Raw genomic sequence first — 22942 nt, forward strand, 5'->3', positions numbered from 1 at the left:
GTCTTCCTTCACTTTTTTCAAGATCTTTATAAATTATGACTTGTTTGCTCACAGGCTAGATACCTTGAGAGTATTAACTTACCTTTATTATCTAGTGAAGATAGGTCCTCTTTAGATGCCCCTATCACCATTGCTGAAATTGAGGCAGCGATTCAGGCTTTTCCTGGAGGTAAGGCTCCAGGCGTGGGCGGCATCCCAGTGAAACTATACAAGTCTCATTTACATTAGTTTCCTCACAAACTTTTACATTTATTTCATGATTTTGTTTTACCGTAACAGCTTGCTTTATTCTATGTCTGAGGCTATTATTTGCAACCGGGAACCTGATAAAGCCTCAGGGGGTTGCTGCAAAGGCAGCCAATGGAGTATTGGGCCAACGCATGCACAGTATGTATGAAGTTACTGCTCATGTGCTGGTCCTGTGCAGGTGGTGGAGGTGGGGGGGGGGACACATTGCGGCAGCCCCCCTCCTCCAAAACGGTAAGAGCCGCTACTGATAACCCAGACTACCCGGATTCATACAGACCTATTTCCCTAATTAGTATATAATGCTCAGAGCTATGCTTGGGGGTTTGTCAGATTTCACAATGTAATTAATATTATTGTGTTAAAGAAACTGTATTTAATGTATTGAGCACTGGGCCACTTGTCAGGCCTTGATACAATACATACTGTATATTCAGTGGCGTAACAGAAAATTTTGCTCCCCCCGCCGGGACAATATCGTCGCCCCCCCCCACGTTAAAAGACATGACCCCCCCCCCCCGGGGAGCTGGCAGGGGGGTCCGTGCGGCGCAGGGGTACCTGTGGTCAGGGACTCGGGAGAGCCTGGAGGTCCCTGCGGCGCTGATTATGAGTTGCCGGGGTCCCTGCAGCGAAGTGGAAATACTGCGGCGGCGCAGGAAGCACTTCTGACTCTGAAAACACTGGGCGCATGCTGATTGGCTGAATCTCAGCCAATTAGTGTGCGGCCGCGGCCAGTGTTTTCAAAGTTAGAAGCCCTTCCCGCGCCACCGCACGGCGGTAGCGCAGTATTTCCACTTCGCTGCAGGGACCCCGGCAACTCATAATCAGCGCCGCAGGGACCTCCAGGCTCACCCGAGTCCCTAACCACAGGTACCCCCGTGCCGCACGGACCCCCCTGCCAGCTCCCCGCTGCACCCACAAGCAGTGGGGAGCTGGCGAAGAAACAACAGCACTCGTAGACCCCCGGCGCCTCCCCGCCACCGCGGGGGCTGCGGCCCTTTAGTTAAGCCACTGTGTATATTACCTGCATGTGTTGTATTCTGTAGTATACACTGGGATTTTTTTGTCAGAGAGAGACTGACAAAGAAAGAAAAAAACGCTTTGTGGGCGCACTCCTTTTTTGGTTTACATACAGTAAATGGTGAAGTTTTTTAAAACATAACTTTTATTAAAGACTCTTTGTTAAGATAAGTGGCACATTATGATGGGAAAAAAATATATAATTATATAATTTAGAATGTAGTGTGAACCTTGAATTGTAATTATCAAGGAATATTGAATCACACGTTAATTTGTCATTCATGCACTGATTGGTCAAAGGTATGGTTTACCAGTGATCATAGGCAGATAAATGATTCAGTTCCCGATAAGAATAGTAAAAATCATGTGCTGGGATTGCACACTAGGTATACCACAAATGGTTTACCGAATAGTAAAAAAGCCTCAGAAAAATGATTGGTATATAATATATAGGGACTCTCTCTGACAGTCATATACACAGAAAATAGATTTGAAGTAACGATTCACCTCCCTTGTGTTTATATTGCCACACCTGGTCTTCCCCAAGGGTCTCCCACCTGGGTACTGTCCTGGCCCTCCACTTTAGTGGAGGGCCAGGACAGTACCCAGGTGGGAGACCCTTGGGGAAGACCAGGTGTGGCAATATAAACACAAGGGAGGTGAATCGTTACTTCAAATCTATTTTCTGTGTATATGACTGTCAGAGAGAGTCCCTATATATTATATACCAATCATTTTTCTGAGGCTTTTTTACTATTCGGTAAATCATTTGTGGTATACCTAGTGTGCAATCCCAGCACAAGATTTTTACTATTCTTATCGGGAACTGAATCATTTATCTGCCTATGATCACTGGTAAACCATACCTTTGACCAATCAGTGCATGAATGACAAATTAACGTGTGATTCAATATTCCTTGATAATTACAATTCAAGGTTCAAACTACATTCTAAATTATATAATTATATATTTTTTTCCCATCATAATGTGCCACTTATCTTAACAAAGAGTCTTTAATAAAAGTTATGTTTTAAAAAACTTCACCATTTACTGTATGTAAACCAAAAAAGGAGTGCGCCCACAAAGCGTTTTTTTCTTTCTTTGTCAGTCTCTCTCTGACAAAAAAATCCCAGTGTATAAACATTGATCTCAAACGCCTGGCGCACCGCCAACCCCATAACTACTAGAAATATTTTTTTCCAAAGTAGTTTATAATTGTTGGTCTCAATAATTTATTAATTATCAAATTCACAGTCTGTGCGGATCTACACCCCCCTTGTTTTGTATTCTGTAGTGTCATATCCATCCACAGCCATTCAGCACTGTACTTTTCATTAGTGGAGCCCTCGCTAGGCATTGTGTATTTTATTTTTAATTTCTCAGTAGCTTAAAGATATTTTAATAACAATAAGATGTTATTCTGAATAAAGCACATCGATGTTTGTACATTAAGTTAGGCGAATAAGTAGCAAAATGACAGCATTGTATTTTTTTATTTTTTTCGTACTTTACATCAAGTCTGTTTTATAGTTCTGACTATTGCAATTAATGAAATGGAAATAAGACTCTGGATTCATGCAGTGTTCTGAAATCAAAAGAATTATATTTCTACAGAGCAAGAAAATTATATATTTTTTTTTTTGATAAAAATGCATTTTTTATTAACTTCAATTCATAATGATGTTTTATGCACTTTAAAGTCTCAATTTTCCTTTTGTTTTGTTTTTCCGAAGTTCCCTTTCTGGTGTTTTTTTTTTTATTTTTTTTAATGTGTTGAGTTAAATGATTCATTGTTTCCTATCAAGTTAATTATAGAAACTTGCTAATTGCACTCCAAAGCTAGGTAATCTAATTATATTACTGTATTTGTTGACAAGTACCTCAATCAACAAATAGGTCACATAATCGTATAGGCGCTTGCTTGGTAAAAAAGCATTTTATGTTTTTTTTTTTTTTTTTGTTTATCTGCATTAAAAAAGAAACCATAAAGATTTTTTTTTTTTTTTAATTAATAAAAAGTTCATTTCAGTCTCATTTCAAATGAATTATAGAATTTCCCCAATGGGTAGAAAATTCAAAAAGTGAACATCCTAATGACCCTTTATATAACATTATAATCATTTGTGGATTATACCTTTCCCATAAAATCTGCCAATGCCGAAGAGAAAAGTGCAGTCCGTGGCTACACTGGTTTCACGGTGGCTGGCAATGATGACTTCATGTTGGGAGTCCTACCTGTCAGTCACAGACTCTATAGGCAGTGGTCATTGGAGTTGTTCTCTCCCAATGGGACTGCCAGTCTGGTCTGTGATCAACAGAAACCTGGCATCCTATAGGAAGCCACACTCTGCCTTGTAGCCAGCCTAAGCCAGCTTCTATGGGCTGCAGCCGATACAGCCAATAGATACGGGGGTTTACACATTTGCAACCAACCCTCCACTTGTGCGCATGTGCTGGTCTTGGCACATGCCAGCTTCATTAAGCAGGTGCTGAAACTCAGCTAGCGGTAGTAGAACGGGCTTTCCTTCATTGGACCAGTCAGATTGGCAGCAGCAGCCCACCTAGTCAACATAGGTAGGAGCAGCCTTTGTTTATCTGTTTAGTTATGAACATTTATTTCAGAGAGTTGTAATTCATACACTAAAGGTCATTTAAGAAGTCCATTGATGTTCCTTGATGTTTTGTCCTTAGCAGTATCATTTCTTTGCAGCAATTTTGGGATAAGAAAAATAAAAGTGTGGTATAAACATAACACAAACAGAAACCAAACCTCCAACTGCTTACTTTCAATAAAACAAACATTTTTGCTTTTTACCTAAAATCATTTTATGGGCCTGATGTCAGATGGACCATCTGAATGAATTGGTTATCTGAGTAACTCCTTGGTTACTCAGTATGGCCGGGAAATTAATTTTGCCATGGCCTTGAAATCACTGTTGGGAGATCCTGTCAATTATAATGTGGCTTAGGGGACACTGCAACCGCCATCACATCCATTGATCACTGATCTGAACATGCAAAGTACTCTGTGCTGGAGCTTGCTAGTAACCGTCAGCGATGTGTGCAAACCATCGTCTTTGCCTTCATCTTGGAATAAGTCACTATGAGAGTGAGACAATGCTAGGACTGCCTTTACTACATGTACTAGTACAGTGTGTGTGAAGCCCTATACTACATTAATCACTATCATTAGATTGGCTGTCCAACAGAGCTGGGGTCATGGACCCAATTCCAACCAGTTGCATGGTCATTGAGGACCCTGAATGAAAAAGATACCTTTATGGGAACATAGGGACCCTTATTTGGTTGAGTGTCATTCATACATTCATTGTCTGGTGGAGGTGTTACCCAGCTATTCACGGTATCACACACAAAGAAACCTTTATGGGATTGTCACCAACTTATATGAGGTGAGTGTCGATCTTTTTCATCCCTGTGTTGGTCAACTTAATATTTAATATTAACTTGAACCATCTTTTCTTTGTGGGAACCGTGCTTGGAGTGGATCTGAGAGATTGGATCCAAGGAAAAACGGCTTATACCACCGGTGTGGACAGTGCCGTGGGGAACACTTATTTTGTTGTATTGTTGTGTAAGGATTGGTAACCCTAGGTGTTCCCCAGCTGCAGCCTGGGGCGCAGTAGGTCTCTGTAAATTATTTCTATGCTGGTAGGTTAATTTGCTTCTGGTATACATAAACTGTAATGTGTAAATGTGTACATGTGATAGGGAACATAGATTGCAAGCTCCTGTGGTGCAGGGATTGAAGTGAATGACTATATATTCTCGGAGTGTAAAGCATTCTGTAATACGTGCAAATAATACATTATGAAATTGATGATAATGTATGTTATAGTTATGGTGGTTTTGTGAGGTTGGTCATACATTGCTACTTCTCGCAGCAGTGTAGAGCCATCCAATACATCACATGCGATACAACACATGCGTTCCTTTGACATGCAATGTACAGTATTGCTTGCGACCCCATTCCCTTCCGTCAGGAGTAGGCCCAAGTCTGAGGTCAGACGTGCAGCTAGATGATCTGGAAAATATGCACGCGTAGGTTGAGGACTGGGTTTGAGATAAATTGATGTATAGCAATAGGAGGCATCAGACTGACTCTCAGAATGGGAAGCAGAGGTGAAGTGTAACCAGAGCAAAATGAGACAAACAGCAGTACTGAGAATGTACTGAAGGCAGGAGCTTGGTTGACTGGGAGTAAAACTGTGCTGTAGCTGTAGATCAGCTCACAAAGCTAATATCTTAGTAAACTGATTCTTTAGAAAATAAAAAAAAAATACAAAATAAATGTTGATTTAAAAAAGTCTAAGTGCAAACAAATGGGTAAGTGCAATCTTAGTAAAACTATTATTAACTGTGCATTTCTTATCAAAGCAATGAAATTTCAGCACCCTCTGTTCTTGTGAAAAGTAGCAGAGTTTAATTAATTTGTTTTGTTTTTTGTATTAAAGAATGATTTTGTACGATAAAGGTTTTCCTTTTTCTGGTGTGTAGTTTTATATTTTTGACGCAATAAAAAACACCATTCAACCATACATAAAATAAGTATATAATATATTCCAGCTAACGTCCAAATTACTAAACAGCTAAAAACATCCCAAAAAAACTGGCAATCAATACTCTAATGCTGGGTACACACTGTGCAATTTTGGGCAATGATATGCACAATTACGATATCGGTAATGATATTATCATGCCAATCGTCTTGCGGGTATCCACACAATATCCCCCCCATCTGAACATGCAGTCAAATATGCAATTATGACTACATTAATGACTGCATGTTTGGAGGAGGGTTGGGTGACATCCATTAATGATATCATTCAGTGTCTTATCGCTACATCGTTCATCTGGAAATTCAAGAGAGACAGAAGGACATGGGCACATCTAGGTATCTTTACTTTTCATCAGCATCACAATCATATGGAAAAACACTCACCTAGGGAACAGTCCCTATGTTCATCCAAAGGTTTCTTTATTAAGAAATTCCACCGGACCACTAATGGTAAATCCACGGGTAAAACACAGATATGTTGCTTAAAATGCAGACCCCACACTTCTACAACCGCGTCTCAGCTCCCCCACCCGGAATGAGGAAACACGAAGGGCAGTAGGTCCAAAGAGTGGCATCAAGGATTGGAAGATGGAGGTCCCAAATTAAAAGTCTTTCAAACACCAGGCCAAAAATAAGCAGGATCATTATGGAACCACAAAGAAAATTCCCGAAACTCCTCCCATAACACACTCCCATTTCCCAATTGGCTAAAAATTGCCTTACATCTAGAAACTTTTACCATACAGCTTCATTGGCCATATTCTATGGGATTTAAACCCCTCTGTCCTACAGCTGCCCCTTTGCTATTCAAATCCATGTTGAAGGTTATATTGTATATTTTGCATTTCACAATATGCTTCCACTATAAATACTTTTCTAAGAACTGACCCTGTCTATTTATCTTATATAGGGTTCCCACATCCTCTACTGACAGTGTAATCTCAGAACCTCAATGGAACTTTATAATGTACGAGAAAATGGATAAGTAAGAGTCATTTTTCTCTGCATGACCTTAGAGAACAAACAGTTAAAATTGTGAAGTATGGTATTTGGTATTACTGGCAAATTGCCAGTGACCAAATCAATAACGTCTTATGCCCATCGCTCGACTTTCTCTTAAAAGTAATCTCAAATTCCCTAGAGTGTAATGTATTGGATTTTTATATAATATGGCTTATTTGTGACGCACTCCATTCTAACTGCATGAAAAGAGTGGACAGAAAATAGATTGGTTGGGAACCTTAGAAGTAGTTATCAAAATTGGTAGGAAATTACTTATTCTGCACTATTCTTGCTGGTATTCTAAACAGAAACACATTCGGTGACATAACAATTTCTCTAAAGATTGTTAGTATGTAGATAAAATCAGTGGGATATAGATTGTTGACCTGTGGGACGGAAGACCGGTGGTCAGAATGCTGACAACCAGAATTTTTAAAGAGGGAATCTCAACAGGGGTTCGGTAAGTAAACTTTTCTTCCCCTTGCTTCCCCACCCCCCAACTATCCCTTCCCTTAATTATTTCTACTAGTGCCTAACCTCCACACTCCTCCACCTAAACCTATCCTGTGAACCCTGCAGTCAAACTCTAACCTCCCCTTCTAGGTGTCTCACCTTATTTTGCCTTCCCGTAGCCACACCCTAACCTCCCCTCCCCCCATCCCTTGCATAATGCTAGCCTGCCCAGGTTGCTCACCTCGCAGTCATGTTTCTGGGGCTGGAATTCTCATTGATGCCAGTCTATTGACATTAGCTGGGATGCCGGTGTAGGTATAGTGAATGCCGGCATCCCAAACGCCTGGATGCTGAATGATCCCATTTCATCACTACTTTGCCACGCTTCATGTTCTGGTGATTGCCATGTTTGTAAAGGCAATTTTAAATCTTTTTGTTAATCTGTGAACGTTTTTAGTGATAAAAACTGTTTATTGGGCTTAAAAGCATTCTATAACTTGAATGTACATTGTGGTAAAAATGCTATTTCTTGCCACTATATCTGTCTCACAATGTAATATGTGATACATTTACTATACTCTACAAAACAGCTGAACAGCTTCCAGACAGTAGCTCAAATAACAAAGATTCTCAATAGCTTCCCTTTAACATCGGGTTATTTATACTCACTTTGCACACTGCTGTATACTGTTCCCACCCCATGTACTTGCATCTGCCAAACTTGCAGTCATATATCTCTTGTACAATATACTGTACTGTATCATTATATTTGATGAGCAGTGATGTCACTTGTGTCACATGACTCATTTTTAAAGTTTTTCATGATAGAATGAATGTCACGGAAGGAAACTCACACCTACTGTAGATAAGAAAAATATGATTTATTGTCTGATTGAAAGTGTAGTATTTTAAGAAATAATGTACTGCACACTCATAGGGGGTTAATTTACTAAAATGGGTGTTCTATTCCCATCTTCAATAGAACTCCCATCTTAGAAAATATACCACATAGTTTTAGATGGACAGAGAACTCATCAATCACTTACAGTATATCCTTTTACAGAACGTCCAAGCATGCACCTTGGGGGTTTAGCTGCCAGAACACCCCCATAAACTCCAATGCCTGGATTGAAATCCCGTCAATTTTAGGGCCAAATCCCAGGATCCCACCAATCCCGGGATTGGCCACCCTACCGGATACAAAGTTGGTGGGTAATCTATAAACATGTTGGGAATAAAGGTGCTCTTTAGCATACATAGATCACAGATGACTGTTAGGGACCAAGGTGGTATAGGTGGCACTGTTGCACTTGCCTAGCAGTCCATAAAGCCTCCTGTAGGCTGAGGCTTCACCTATAACAGCCATGTTTGTGAGGGCAAATTATGTCCACACCCACTCCGGTGCCAACAGGTCTTACAGAGGGACAAGGCTGCTATAGGAGGCTGGGAAAAACAAATATAGGACTCGAGTCAGACTGGGACACAAACAAAAGGACCAAACACACAGGACAAAGAGTGAACAAAGATATACTACAATGGCACCGAACCACTGTTGCAGATGTTACACACTAGTGACACTATACTATAGATGTTGATGTACTGTAAGTACAGAATAGTGAACCAAAATGGCTGGTCACTAATAGCATATAAGTGTAGTACTAAGGGACAACACACTGGCAGACAAACAGACTGGTTATGGAACCCTCAAAAGTGGAATAGACACTTACAGTGACACGGATGGACATACAGTGAGACCAGACTATGGGGCAGTATTAGTTTAAAACAGGACACATGAATAATCCCAGGATACAAACAGAAGCTCCTCTGGAGCAAGTAACAGCTGGGAAAAATGGGACCAAACACAGCACAGGCACAAGAGGGGTTAAACAAACTTTGGGAAACAGAATGCAGTTAGGTGAACACAGGGCTAGATAGGATCAGGGTATACAGGGAAGGACTCAGAATGATCTGCTGCAATAGCTTGAAACAAGCAGTATAATCAGCACAGAATTTAGGGCAGACTGGGTAACCATGTCCAATCAGAACAGCTAGAATGGACAAGTCCCCATTGATGAGGAAAGTCACTGTAGGTGAGCAGCCTGACACACAAGGCAGAGGGCTAATTGCCTAATTATATGACAGGTCAAATTGAACACAGAACAAATACAAGAGTCAGACTGCATTTACACTCACCCACCAGAGGCGGATCATAATGTCACAACATCCACGCAGTTTTAGTCATTGACGTCAGTTTTGTTGCTCTATTTGATGACTTTGTGAAATGGCCAATGACTTTGTTTCCCCATATGGGTTTCTCTGTTAGTCACTTGAATTTCTGTGACCATCACAATCTGTAGATGTTTACACACTGTCATATCCATAGTGACAAATCTTCTATACCAGTTTCAGCGACTGTTACTTACTTGTCATCATCGCAGTGCTGAGAATCATGGAAATACAATTGCTGACACATTGTGCCTTTGGCTATGTTTTATACAAAATGAATGGCATCTTTGTTGGACACTTATAGCAACAGTATAAGATTTGTTTCCAATTCTGGGAGGTAACGCATGTCTTTGATTTTGAAAACCTCCAGTCAACTTTTTCCATGTCGACTTTTTGCTTTTGTTGACATTTTGATTTTGTCTATGTGGACCTAGTGTATGTCAACCTTTTTTCTGTGTTGGTCTACTGCATGTTGACCTTTTGACTATCGATACTATAGGCCAGTGGTGCCCAAACCGGTCTTTGAGATCTACCAATGGTCCATGTTTTCCATTAGATCACACTGTACACGCCAGTTGTATAACCTTCTTTACATGCACATGAGCAGTATGATTGGCGAGACCCTGAGAGCCCATACACGTGTGTTTAGCAGCATTATAAGTGTTTTATCCTAGAGCACCTGGAACCAGGGCTGGCTCTACCACTAGGCAGCTTTAGGCAGCTGCCTAGGGTGCCAGGATCTGGGGGAGCCACCAAGTCTGAATCCTGGGATACAGTCAGGTAACTGCAAGTGCACTGCAGAGCTCCAATGGAAGAGCAGTGTCACACTTGGATCCCACTGTGAACTGCACAGGTGCTGCTGTACATGCAGGTGCCCCTTCAGCGCTGTTAGTCTGGAGACATACAACTCCATTGCTTCTGGGAGTTACGCCTCTGGGGGGGCAGTAGGTTGATGTTTTGCCTAGGGTACCGAGGAACCTTACACTGGCCCTGCCTGGAATCCTTAATCAAGCCCTGTTCCCCGAGGAACCATTGGGAAGTGGCGGTGTCATTTACAGTATCACTTCATTTTGCTCCACCTCTCCAGCACTGGCCTCTGACTGCGGGTGTTTCCCTATAATGAGGTGTGGGTCTAATGAAGAGACCATTCTGTCCTGCCAACTGAAGTGCCCTGCTGTGTCTTACAAGTAGATATGTATGCTGTGTGGTGAGCTGTGGGGAGTCCAGGGAGATTTCTCTCTCCTTTTTTTCCCTGTATGATGTGCAGAGGGAGGAAAAAACACACTGATCACCCCTCCCACCTAAATTTGACGCCCCCCTGGGCAGCATACATAATTTTTTCACATTTGTAATGGTGTGTGGCCACACCTACCCTTATTCATTTTCAGCCCCTGACCTTAATCCTGAGTCATGCTGCCATACATACTCAGTAATAGTCTTTGAAAAACATTGTGACAAACCTAATTCGCCAGAGACTTTTCAGGGATTCCAAAATAAACCTCTTAATGCTAAAGATAGTAGTCTGAGGATATTCAACAAGCAATATCCTGCAAGGTGTCAATTTATAGGGGTGAGCCTTCAAACACACATATTGTCCCAGTGAAAGAGACAGAAATCTTATAGAACATGTTAATAGTAATGCAAAGATCTCAGTTACACACATTTGCAAACAAACGTTAAGTCACCAGCCAGCCTTCTCCCTGTTGGTAATGGTCACAAAACTTTATTTCCCAACAAATTTCATGATAGGTTTGATCAATCTGAAGTCTTGGCATAAATAGAATAACCGATAAATTAACTCTACAATAACTAAGCTGTGACAACACTTATACCGCTTTCACATCACCTCTAAAACTCAGGTTACTGCCCGGTTGCTGCCTGGTCAACCAGGATCGGGGTGAAGTGTGAAAGCACCAAACCTACTAAACTGGGATGACATGGGTTAAAAGAAGAGCTAAACCCGGGTCACCCTGTATAAAATAGATGACCTGGATTTAGGAGCTGATTCAGGTTCATACACACCTTTATGAATTTGGTCTGGGGACTGATGGGGCTGGTCTGCGCATGTGTATCGGAAAAATATGCATGTGCAGACCCGCTGTGTGAACGCCTTCGGCAATTATCACACTCGCTGAGGCCTTCGTACAGAAAGGGGGCAGGCAGGGGACTGTCGCATTGAAACGCCCAGCGTTTCTTGAGCGTGCCCAAAAAAATGCCGGGTGACTGGGTGTCCCCATGAGAACGCATGCGTGTTAAAGCCTTCACAGAGTGGACGGCTGATGTCACATGTCCAAGTCAAGCAAAAGTCTAGGCTGACTTTTATTTGTGAATGGGTAAAAAAAAAAATCATTTGATGGTTGGAGACCATCAAATGACTTTTCGCCCGTCCAGCCGCATACGGTGTAAGCGTGCACATCCATTTGCATGCAGGCCCAGACATTCCTGCGGCGGTGGGGGGGTGGGTGCATTTACCCACTCGTTAAGCAGCAAAAGTACACTACTTAGCAAGTACACTACTTAGCAAGCGTGTCTGAATCAGGCCCGTATGATGAGATGAACTAAGCTGTGAAAAGTGATAAAAATAGAAAGTGAAAGTGCCGGATCCGGGATCGATATTCCGGTTCCGACCCGGCATAGCAATGTAAAATCGGTATAAAGAAAACCTGAATCTTTTTGAATTCATTTAGAACACTCATAATGGAAAACAAACATTTATACTGAAAGAAATATAACTTCAATTAAAATCTAGACATGTAAACAGAAGTAATAAATAGTTATTACATGCTATGATTTCCAGCAAAGAGGGACATACTGTGACTCTCCTTACTAATTAGGAGCTGCCACCTTGATTTATCTCAGCATAATTGCCAGCAAGCTAAAACAGGCATGGATTTTGGTAATAATAGAGGGACGGAGGTAGGGCTACTGGAAGAGATGAGATGCCTACTGGAATTGGGTATTGCATTGCAAGTCAATAGCATTGCCCATTTGGTGCCAATTGCGATTGTTGGCATCTATGCAATAAGGTACGTTTACTTCAATTGGAGATTGCTGTACTACCGGGACAGTACACTGCAGAAACCAATGAGAAATGATCAGTGGCGGCTCTTACCTCTGTGGAGAAAGGGGGCTGCTGCAATGCCGCGTCCCCTCCGCTGCCACCGCTGCTGAACATCACAGCCGTTTACCAACTGGTCCCCACCGCCATCGCTGGTGCCTCTGCATTAGCTTCCTCAGTACAGCGCATGCACTGGCCCCCACCCTATATGGGCTGCATCAGCAGCAGTCCTTAGAAGCATATTCACGGTCCTGGGTCCAACGTATGCGCAGTATCATCCTCTGTACTGCGCATGCACAGAACTCATTTTTATGGGCTGCCACTGCATCAGCTGCCCTTTGAGGCATCCTAGAGGGAGGGAACGCCACCCAATGGGCTGCCTTGGGTGACTGGCAGGTCGGACTTCCAATAAGAAACCACTGCCAGTCACAGTGAAGCCATGGGGGAGGGGCTGCACCCCTGCAGCTCATAGGTAAAAACAGCCACTGGAAAAGACCTTCAATCCTAAGGCAAGTGAGACAATGATAGCAATAGTCTAATACTGTAGGTTGCTGAATACTATGTGTTGTGTAAATTTGGGAAAGGAACAGCCAATTACAGAAATAGAACAAAGATCAGTTTCCCTGTATAAATGAGAATCTTTGTTAATAATGCAATTGAAAAATCTGTAGGGTTTGATCCAGACACAAATGCAATGCTGCGAATACGCGTGGCCAACGTTCAGTTAAGCCATCTCCTTGCAGAAGTGAATTCCCATCTTGCGAATCAATGTGCGCAGTGTGTGTATGGATGTGTACGGCCGCGCATCCAACCGCAGCCATACACAAATGTCCAAAACCCATCGTAACAGGCTCACCATCGAATCATTTTTAAACTGGTCACAATTCATCGCAGGTGCCGTGTAGGCCTGGACTTACTCAGCGGTGCAAAGGAAAAAGGTGTATCCGGCCTGGAGCTAACGGTTTCCCAGAGACTGCCACCGTTTTTCTAGCCACACCTGCACTTTTCTTAGCGCTACCACTAAACGTCACTGCGGGCGGCCCGCCCTGCCGGGTGGTGCACGCATGCTCAAAAGAAACTTAAACTGAATTGATGACTGCCCGAAGCGACCCTTCCCGTTGCTCTGCGCATGAGCGTCCAAGCGATGGCAGGAACCATCGATGGTGTGAGGTAGAATGGTTCATAGCCATCGAATGTTCCTGCTCTAGAAGCCATCCATGGCAACCATCGATGGGGGATGTGCCGATGGCCATCCCTACACCCATACACATGGGCAGGAGGACTGCGTAGGAAGAGGCGGTGGGGTGGCGTTTACCTCCGAAAACTCACATCCCAGTGATCAGGTGTGAATTACCCCCAGAGTGCGACAATACAATTTACATTCTACTTCAACATATCGAGAATATATTTTTCACAAAGTGCCTCTTGTAAATTGTTATTTCTCTGTGTACGGGGATGAACACCTATATTTAAGAAGATTACAAAATGCTACAGTTTGAATTCTAATAAACAAAGAAACACGGGGCCATATTTACTTTATCTCTCTGTACAAGAGACACCATAAATTATGTTGAATGAAGGCTTTGTGAAGCAGTTATTATAAATTATACTTTGAAAAACGCTGCGTGTAATTAAATTGTTCCTCCGGCTCCCGCTGTATGATTTCTCCCAACTGATTGTGGTTTTTACATGGACTAGCCCATCCATGGGACTTCCTGCTGTCAATCTCTTTTAAACCATCTTTAATAGACCCCCCCCTCCCGCTGAGTTTGGTGCTCAAAGCCAGCCACAAGCATATACTGTGTTTTGTCTCACCTGTTTATGTGTTGTCAGGAGTGACGCTACAGATATACTTATCAATAACACAGCGGCTGACACTATCCTCTTTCACCTGACAGTGCGTGTCAAACTCTGGCCTTGGTTTATGAGCGTGCTGTTTATCAACGGCTCACAGCTTTGTGCCGGGGCTACAGGTTTTCCCATTTAAACAAAGGAAATGAAATAATGAAAAGTAATAGTAAATGGCTGCTTCTTTCTCGAAAAATTGATGCAATATGTCTCTGTGGTATAAATGTACTACAGATGGTGGCGCGTTCATCTGTAGCGCCGGCCCGCCTGAGCAACCCGTATTGGCGCGCCATTCCCGGGATGATCGAGCGCCTCACAAGCTCAAATGTTCATTACTGCAAATTATGGGATAAAGGGGGAATAGGTGCGGGGCCAGTAAAGGGGCTCAGTACGGCTAACAGAAAATAGGTGGGCAGGGCGATAACTGCAGACACCCCATGCTACATACCCTTACACTGCACACTGAAATCAGAGGGCTGCTGTCTGACTGGTATGGCTGAGGAATGTGAGCTCCTCTCTTTGAGGTCAGGTCAGTCTTTGAGGCGGGAATGGGGGGGGGGGGGGGTTGAGGGGAATTTAATGTAAGTTTTTATTTTTTGTAGGGGACAATGTGTGCATGTGCACTATTTTTGGTTTTCAGTGGGGACAAATAACACATTTGTCCCCACAGGAAAATAAAAAAACTTGGGGGCCAATTTGTGAGCCAGTCTTTTCACCCCATGTAGCGGACCCATTACCTTTTTAAGTGATTTACTACAACACCTATGGGCACATGCCTAGGCCTTGACAACGATTTCAAGGATTGAAATATCATGGGTGCTATGTTAAATCTTCTGGGGACTTGGTCATCCCTTTACCCTGGTAGTGGAGGTATACTTTATTGCTCCACAGCTGATCTGGACTGTTACTGTAAATTGGGCTAATACTAAGAACAATGCCATTATTACTGGAAGCTGCTGTTAGTATTACTTGGGGTATTAATTTATTTAATGCTGATTACTCTACTACTGTTAACACTGTGTTCATTTTATCTGGGTGCTTTTGATGATCAATCATGGACTGATTATTGAAGATCTGTGGATCCCAATGAGACTGTTATGTAAAAGATCTATTGGTCTATAATGTTAGTAGGTTATGCAAATTCGTTCTGAAGATCCACAACACATAAAGAAACCTTGACATGATTCCAATGCTGTTTATTAGCATGAGTTGGGTTTTTTAGGTTATGTGAGTCTGTGGTGAGCAGAAAGGGGGTTATTCTGATTCACTCAGAAAGGCACAATCACACTCTAATGGACAAAACCATGTGCACTGCAGGTGGGGCTGATGTAACATAGAGAGTTAGATTTGGGTGGGGTTCACGTCAAACTGAGATCTATTTTGCAGTGAAAAAATAAAACAACCAGCATTTTCCCTGCACAGAAACAAAATAAATCACCCAACTCTAACTCTCTCTGCACATGTTACATCTGTCCCACCTGCAGTGCATATTTTTTTGTCCTTTAGAAAGTGACTGTACCTTTCTGAGTGAATCAGAATAAACCCCAAACACACCTCTTTGTGCAAGCTTTACAAACATGAGTATACTGTAGTACATCACTATTCAGAATTAGGGACATTACTCACCCCATTTGGAAGTTTCTCTGCTATCACTTATTAATGTGTAACTAATACTGATAAGAACTTATTAAACATTAGTGGTCCTCTTTTCCATTGCTCATATTCCATTAAGGAAAAGAATACTCTGTGAAGAAGTGGAAAGTTGAGACACAGGGTGAAATGTAATAGGATGAGAGTTTCAGAAAGTGAGAGATTTGGTAAGAAATCTCCAGTTTTTTTAAAGCGGCAATCATTTACACTGCAAATTCAAACTAGTTTTGCAGTGTAAATGATTGCCGCTTTTAAAAAAAACTGGAGATTTCGTGCCAAATCTTTCACTTTCTGAATCTCTCATCCTATTACATTTCACCAAAAGGGTGAGATGTACGAAGCCTTGAAAAGTGATAACTGTGGGACCTGACCCATACCTTATGTAGGGTACACACCAGAACGATTTGGCCTCAAAACACCCGATTTAGATTCAATCTTGACTGATTCCGATCCGATGCGTGGCCCAGCGGGTTATTTGGTCATTTCTCGGATCCTACCTGCTGCAGTTAAGATCTGTAAACGACCATTCAGCTGGGTACAGGTCATGATTGGTTTGGATACAGGTTTCTATTTGATTTTTGACTATATATTTATTAATTATTTATTTACAGATTCTCATATAGCGCAGCATATTCCGTTGCGCTTTACAATTGGAAACAACAGTGATTAAACAAACAGGGTAGAAACAAACTGACATAGAGGTTGGAGGGCCCTGCTCGCAAGCTTACAATCTATTGGGATAATAGGAGGGATACATAAGGATAGGATTTCATAGCACGGCAGTCCCGCAAGATTACAAGACGGTCCTGATGGGATGCAATTAGATATATATGCTACTGGTGGTTGTGTGGGGGACTATATAGTAAATATCAAATAAAAAAGTTAGTCGGAAAGATAATCAGAATCGCACTTTGTGTTCACTACATTTCTCAAGCAGCTGCTAACCGCAGAAGAGCGGGTTGGCCCTTATAGTAAAAGAGATTTTTTTTTTTTTTTATGTTTTATTATTTATGATTGTCATTTAATTTATATGATTATTTTGTCACTCCTGGGAATATTATTATTATTATTATTATTATTATTATTATTATTATCATCATCAAAAACATATGGTTTTTTTTCCCATTTGGAAGTTTATAACATGTATCTTTAATATACAGATTTTTATACTGAGCACTTAAAAACTTATTTTTATTTATTGATTAGCTACACGCAGGAATACTCCTGGTAACCTGCAGGAGCACCTGAGATTAAATACAAAGAATATATCATCTTTACCAAAAGCACTTAATTAACCATCTACCATACGGTATCCACTGGGCCAGTATTAAATATCGAAACATGAAAAAACATACTGCAAAAAGATAACCCGTACATTCAATATTAAGTGAGTAAAATAGAGCAATGTCTAGTAAAGCCAAAATTCTGCCTGCTTCTATCCATTCTTAGCGGATTTGATTGTTCTATAATTGCTCCTGTAAATCACAGTACGTTATGCTTCTCCCATCTATAGTCTGTAGCTGCTCCGTCTTACATTATGCTTGTTTTACCCAGAATCCTCTCACTTCGAGCCGCATGTGTTTGTTGAGAGTTTATCAGATCATCCCAGTGGTAGGCTCTTAATACCGTATTAATGATGTGCAATCATGTCTTTCATGACCATTTCTAACAAAATATCATTAAGCAGGACATATAATTGTCATTAAAAATGTTTACACAAGTATAAATTATTATTAAACGCAAAGCAGAAGGTCACCTGTAATCTCATAAGGCACGAGTGCTGAATGCTCACGAGATTTTTAACTAGATCAAGAGGCCATCTCCTGATTAATTAGATACTGTTCTTGTGTAGTATTGACAGGAACCGGACAAAGGGGTCACGTCTCTGGGCCACAGACAATTATTCTAATGAATTATAGCTAATGATTGTCCTTCAGGTAGAACAGCTAAAGGAAGGAGATGTACAGACACTTGAATTGTTTTTGGCTATACGTCTCATCAATATACATTCTTGTATAGCGGTGACTCTAGTGCTAATCCACAGTCTACAATAATTAACTTTGGAGAGTAAGCTCTTCTTTTACTTGAATTGTTAACGAGCTGATGTGAGATGTTGTATTACATTTTGCTACTGGTACGGCTCCATTCTTCCAGCTCCCAAGTGATGTGCTACCATCGTTCAGCATACATAGTTACATAGGTACATAGTAGTTAAGGCTGAATAAAGACTTGCGTCCATCAAGTTCAACCTTCGTTATTAAAGACCATGATCTATTTGCTTCATCCCTCATATAACTGAAATCTGATTTAATGATATACAGATTTTATTTGTTATTTGTACCCCTGGAAAGTTCAAGAAATACTAGCCACCAACCAACGTCTAAGTCAGCGGTTCCCAATATGGGGTACTTGTACATTTTATTCATCAAAATGACTTGTAATGTTTACCTCATATAGGAAATATAGGGAGAGATTTAATAGGATGAGAGAATCAGAAAGTGAGAGATTTGGTAAGAAATCTCCAGTTTTTTTAAAGCGGCAATCATTTACACTGCAACACCAGTTTGATTTAGAAGTGTAAATGATTGCCGCTTTAAAAAAAAACCTGGAGATTTATTCGCAAATCTCTCACTTTCTGAATCTCTCATCCTATTATATCTGGCCCATAATCTTTATTTTTCACAACGTTTATTCTTTGAATTTATATAACAAACGCGAGGGACGCTGACATTTTTAGCAGATATTTTGAACATCTCTCACAGAGAGGTTGATGCTCGAAGGGTTAATATGAGGACACTCAAGTAGTGTGGATATTTCAAATTGAGAGGAGGGGGTACTCATACATGAAAAGCCTAAGCAAGGGGTACGTGAGAGAAAAAAGATTGGGAACTGCTGGTCTAAGTGACCTCTCTGGTGGGTCCCTAATTCCAAGTTTGAATCCAGGGGGAACGGAACCCCAAAAAGCTGACAAAAGTCAGTCATCCCAAGGCAGTGCACTTGTGAGAAGCTGTTATTGAGTTAATAAGAAAGAAGCTAAAGATAGGAGCATACAAGTGTTACATTAGTAGAAAAATTTTATTAAATTTAAAACTGTATCGACACGTATAATTACAGGATAATTTAATTATTGTAGAGCGTACATGAGCACTATATTTTTCTTTATTTGTAAAACTACAAGTCCCAGCATGATAGCATCTCTTACTATACGTGTAATCCGGGTAAGCAGTCCAAGATCCCCTCCCCTTTGAATTGTACCTATGCTTTTATGGAGCTTTGTCCCAACAGCTATTAAAGTCTAAAGTATTAATATGTTATAGAATATTCTGGGAGATGGATCTGAGGAATCCCTCTCCATTATTGTGGCCTGTGCATGCACAGTGACTGTGCCAGGTCTGAACCTACCAAAAAAGATACCTTATTGCTGTGATATGTGGTCATACATTTTCTGGGGTTAGACAATACAGATATGCCTCCTAAAGAAATATTTAATACTATGAAGGGTTACATACATGATTCGAGGTATATTTTGATATTATTATTTCTATCACCTATCTATCTTTAAAAAAAAAATGTTTATTGTTGTACTCTTATTAAACTAACTAAATACTCAACCAAATGAACATATTGATGTATACATAAAAAATGTAGAGCACCATAATTTCAGACCTTTAATTTGGATTACTACAATTTCCTGTGCTGTCTAGACATTTCATTTCCAGCGCTTATTTTTCTGGCACGGTCCTCACCAAATGTTACAGATTTACCAAAATAGCACGAAGAATCTTCTAAGCTAGGCTGAATATTGTTTAAAACTTCATAACAAAGCTAAGTCATTTTATCTTCTGACCCAGTTCTCTGCATGTGGACAATATATTCCCAGCGCAAATTCCTGATTTCTTCGTCCAAATGGAAAATGTAAGCGTTGGCATAAAGAACGTGCTCTGGTTTCAGCTGAGATTTGGATTTTCTTTTCTTTTTTTATCATAGTTTGCAATGAAAGGCTTATTGTAACATTTTATTTTTGAATAAACAAAAAGGCAAGAATTTGGCAAAAGTCTTTTAAGGGCGGAGAGGAAAATTACGTTGGATACATGATACAAAAGACTGCATTAACCCTTTTGATACCATGATTCTGTAGCCAATTTACACCTCTACGTTTTCTTTTTACTTTTTTTCACGCTTTATTATTTTCATAGCAATAACTTTTCTTCTTAATTTCCTAATGCCAGTGTTGCATTGTTTTTACTTTTTATTAAAAACAGAAATGCAAACGAAAGTATCTTTTTTAAAATTATTGACATTCAAAGGGGGGAAAAAAGAGATTTTTGTTTGCAATTATTCTCTTAGATTTCCTTTCGCAAAATTAATTAAACCCATAAAGCATATTGGATCTCTAATTTTGTTCTTCTACTTATATATAGCGTTTATTTAATTTCATGTATTCTACTTTCTTCGTTTTAAGGTGGCCATACATACGCAAATTTATCTGCAGATCTGTCTGGTTGGAACAAAAACATGGTTATGGATGAGAGCAAATGACAGTTGACCATTTGCTTGGAAATGCTGGAAAACTGCCAAACTGTCACTCATCCATAACCATGTTTTTGTTCCAACCAGCCAGATCTGAAGATAGATCTTACTAGTGTATGGGCACCTTTATTCTTTCATTCATTCTGGGTTTCTTTTACATACACCTAATCCCAATTCATCCCCCATAAGAAGAAAACACAGGTGTCTGGTGTTTTTTTGCTGCCAATAGGGTACATGGGGTAAGAGATTTCTAATTAATTGATATTTATTATTTTTAAATAGAACATACTGTATCTGAGTCGGAAAATGACTACTTTAATTGCTGTATACAATAAGTTATTTGTTTTATAAATATATATATATATATATATATATATATATATATATATATATATATATATATATATATATATATATAAAAAAAATGACCATGTGTTTTTGTTGGACATTTGTGTACAGTTGGTGGTTTGTCCAAATTAATGTACACACCAGCGGAAATGGGATTGACCCAAGAATCAAACCGCTTGTGGATTATTGACCAAGTGATACAGTAATACAGCCATACTCTCTACATACAATTGCTTACACATTGTGCCTTTAGTGATAAATGTGCCACTTCTGTTTATCTTAATGCACTTTCCATTGGGCCACTTTGCTGTAGGACATTGGTGGTGAAAAGATTTCTTCTCATCTCTGGTACACAAAATACATATTTTTGTTTCTGTAACCTTTTTCTGTAACTTTTGATCTTGATCCGTTTTTCAAGTGTGCTTCAATTGCAATTAATCTTGTGACTATCGACATATTGTCACGATGTGAACAAACTTTCTTAGCTTGGTGAACCAACCCCAAGTCCTGGCTCTCTAGGTTGCAGCGTAATCAGCCTTGATTGTTAATAAGGTATTGCTTATTTTCCATGCAGTAAAGCCCTTAATTCTAAGCTATTTGTGTAGAGTGACTGCTTGATCCTTTAACGTTGTTGCTAACAGGAAGTCTGGTGTGCGAACAAAAATAACTCCCTCCATGGTCAAGACTTTATTGTAAGCCTCATTTCCGTTGGTTTCTTAAAAGACCTTTACACTTTCAAAAGTGGTTGGTAAAGTAGTGTGACTACCACAGATTGCCGTGTTCCATTCACTTGGAGAGTTGGTGGTAGATTGTCAGACAGTGAATCATGTTCTGTGCTGTATTGTTTCCGACCCCCGGTGAGGAGGACATTGGTGCATAGGTGAAGTGGGAATGAGTTGCTGACTGTTTCATCTCAGCTTCCCAGCATGACTGCAGTCTACAGGGAGCCTCAAGCAAGTTCATGTTCACACCGTACTTTACCTACTACATCCCAATTTATCTGCTAGCAACCTTACAGAAAATAAAGCGTTATTTCATGAAAGGCAGAATAAGATAGCCATAATGCCATTTACTCACACTTTACATGGGAATCAAAAGCTGCCTCGCTCCTGCAGATGAGGCAACAGAAGAAGCAAATTACAGACACAAGAGTTCCATGAGCGCTTTCGGTCAAGTGGTTGCTAGACACTACATTTATATAAATAGAAATAATTAGGTGTTCAGAACGTACCTAATATAAACATAGTGGCATCACTCAGTCTATTTACCAGGCATGTCGCTTTATATAAATATCAATTACTATTGTGCTATTATACAAATGGAGTAATTCAGACCTGCTCATTAGGTTGCATTTTTTGGGAGCCTAGCAAGCAGGTTAATGCCGCCCCGCTGAACGCACGCCCCCGCAGTCCGAATCACCTCACTACACTGAACCTACAGATCTGAATCGCCCTCAATATCTATGTTTTTGTACACCTCCATGCCAGTTTGAGCTGGTAATTTTTAGTATCTGAGGCAGAGGGGGGGGGTCATGACCAGCAGCTCTCAGAGTGCTGGCCATACCCCTCCCCAGCAGTGAAACGGGGCTTAGTTTCGTGATCGCAGACATTCCTGAAAAGCTATGCCTCATTTCCCCAAGACCATGCCCCTTTTTGGGGCATAGCAGAGAAAAGATGCTGTGCGCATGTACACAGAGTCTAAGCATGGAGACAGGGGGACAGAGGGCATGTCCAGCAGCTCAAAGAGTGCTGGCCATACTCCCCAATGGCAAAAGGGGGCGTAGCTTCACGAATGCAGACATTCCTGCAAAGTTACACCAGGAGAATGTCCGGCGGGTTCCTACCCACAAAAGTTTAATCCCTTCACAACCAGGGGCTAGAGTGACCTGTTATTTGACTAGCCTGGTAACTTTATGCTGCTCTGGACACAAAAGAGGCCCTATGCAGTCTGACTGTGGTAACAGGTCTGACTGGGACACCTGATT

This window comes from Crinia signifera, chromosome 11, assembly GCF_055691185.1.
Source record: "Crinia signifera chromosome 11, ASM5569118v1, whole genome shotgun sequence".
Classification (NCBI taxonomy): Eukaryota; Metazoa; Chordata; class Amphibia; order Anura; family Myobatrachidae; genus Crinia; species Crinia signifera.